Source organism: Bos taurus, chromosome 9, assembly GCF_002263795.3.
Source record: "Bos taurus isolate L1 Dominette 01449 registration number 42190680 breed Hereford chromosome 9, ARS-UCD2.0, whole genome shotgun sequence".
Lineage (NCBI taxonomy): Eukaryota > Metazoa > Chordata > Mammalia > Artiodactyla > Bovidae > Bos > Bos taurus.
The window spans coordinates 72,758,473-72,761,004 of NC_037336.1; positions in this window are offsets into that span (position 1 = coordinate 72,758,473).

The window sequence follows — 2,532 nt, forward strand, 5'->3', positions numbered from 1 at the left end:
AAGATAATCAAGGGCATAAGATTTTGCTCACAGAAAGAGTTTAAATTTTTAATTCAATTTTTCCATGGTTATAGCACAAATTGGGTTTTGTTTATTTTTTTAGTCAGTTCTGATCATTTTTATTTTCTTTGTAACACATCTATTTCTTACAAGTTTTTTAATTTATGAGCATAAACTTGTTTTCTCTCATTCATCTAATCCTGTAATGCAACATGTGTAGAAACATTCTTTTCTCATTTTTTCCCCCCTTGACAAAGCCTCACAGAGGTTGCTATCTTTATTACTCTTTTTCTTTTTTTGGTTGTCCTGGGTCTTTGTTGCTGACCATGGGCTTTCTCTTGCTGTGGTGAGCGGGACTACTATTCATTGCAGTGCAAGGGCTTCTCACTGCAGTGGCTTCTCTTGTTGCAGAGCATGGGCTCTAGACACCTGCGCTCAGTAGCTCAGTGGTGCATGGGCTTAGTTGCTCTGCAGTATATGGAATCTTCCTGGACCAGGGATTGAAACCTTGTCCCTGCACTGGCAGGCAGATTCCCCTCCACTGTACTACCAGGGAAGTCCTTTATTACTCTTTTAAAAGCAGACTCTTTTTTTTTTTCTATTTTTTAGCTTTAAATTTATTTAAAAAATTTTTACAATGTTGTGTTGGTTTCTGCCATACAATGCAGATCTCATTTGTACCTTTGATTCCTGTCTCATTAGTTTCTGTCTCTTCAACTTTCTTTGGGTTATTCAGTGAGTTTGTTCTTCCCTCTGATCTCTTAAATTGAATGCTTAGCTCATTTTTTTTTTTTTTGCATTTATTTTTTAAAACAAGCATTTAAGGATACAAATTTATCTCTCAGTGCAATCTTACTAAATCCCACAGGTTTTGACATATAGTATTTTATCTATTATTCATGTCTAAGAATTTCCTAATTTCAATTCTTTCTTGAATGGTTTGGAAGTATGTTTTAAACTCTGAATGTACAGAACATTTTTGGTCATCTATTTACTGTATTATAGTAAGAAAATGTGACAGGTATGTTGTGATCTTTCAGATGAGATCGGGCACGTTCAGGGTGGTATGACTGTAGACGTGTTGAGATCTTTCAAAAAAATTGAGATCTTTAGGCCAAATATATCAAATTGACTTTCAGAAATGTCCCATGTGTGTTTAAAAACTGTAAGTTTCGTGCCAATAACCCCACAAATGTCAACTTCCATACCCCTGTAGATGTTTTACTAGCCTTCAAAGAATTTCCATATTTTCTTACTAGTAAAAGTTGCATTAAAATAACATTTCAAAAAATGTACTTTATCCAAAAATGCTTACATATGCTTCACCGGCAAGGAATCTTGGTTTTAGAAATGAAATTTTTCTATAAATTGAAGATGAATTATTCTCTCTCTCTCTCTTTTGAGCAGCTTGACCTTGATTTTAGCACAGATTTATGTTGTGTTATGATCAGATATTCAGAAGTCTGTCTCTCTCTTTTGATGTGAACAGCTTGGGGAAAATGCCTATGTCATATTCACTTTGTAAGCCCTCTTTTGCCTGAAACATAATATTTTATTAACAGATTTCTCTTAAATTGATGAAATGCATTAATAGTAACCCTCCCTGACAAATGGATGGGCTTCCCCAGTGGCTCAGTGGTAAAGAACCCACCTACCAATGCAAGAGCCACAGGAGATACAGGTTTGATCCCTGGGTTGGGAAGATCCCCTGGAGGAGGGCAGGGCAACCCATTCCAGTATTCTTGCCTGGAAAATGCCATGGATAGAGGAGCCTGGCAGGCTACAGTCCATGGGATCACAAAGAGCTGGACATGACCAAGGCAACTTAGCATACATGCTCGCTGACACTTGGGTACACACTACTGCTCTCTATAGTACAGAAATTATTTAGTTCCCCTGAAACTTGATTTGTCTTTCAGCCTCACTAAACCTGGTGTAATTGAATGCACACACCGTAGAACAAAAATCCAAAAGCCCTGAACACTTCACCCTATTAATTCAATGTGTAAAGAACTCTTACTCTATGTGTAGTGCTGTGTCCTCAGGCTATCTGCCATCTTATCTTCTTGAGAGTTTCTATTACTCTTCTTTCACCAATAATATAGGAATGCTGAAGAGTGAGAGTGGTTAAGTCAGAACTAAGGATCCATAATCCAATAGCCAAGGGTACTTTTTACAGCAAAATGTGTTAAACTTTTAAATTTTATTAAACAATGATAAGAGCCTACAAATCTAGTACTGGAAGAAATGAACCAGAACATTCATTCATATCTATTATAAAAGAGAATTCAGTGAATGAATGAAATGCTGGTGTTTAATAGCTTGCCTTGCACTTTGCTGTATAGATGAACTAGAATTACACAGGGATAAAGATTTGATTGGTAGGTATTTTTAAAGTGTCAACTCTTCACTTGGTTTCAGACTAGGATTTAAAAACTAGTATTTGAGAAGATTAAACATTCTCATAGTCAAAGCTATGGTTTTTCCAGGAATCATGTATGGATGTGAGAATTGGACCATAAAGAAGCATGA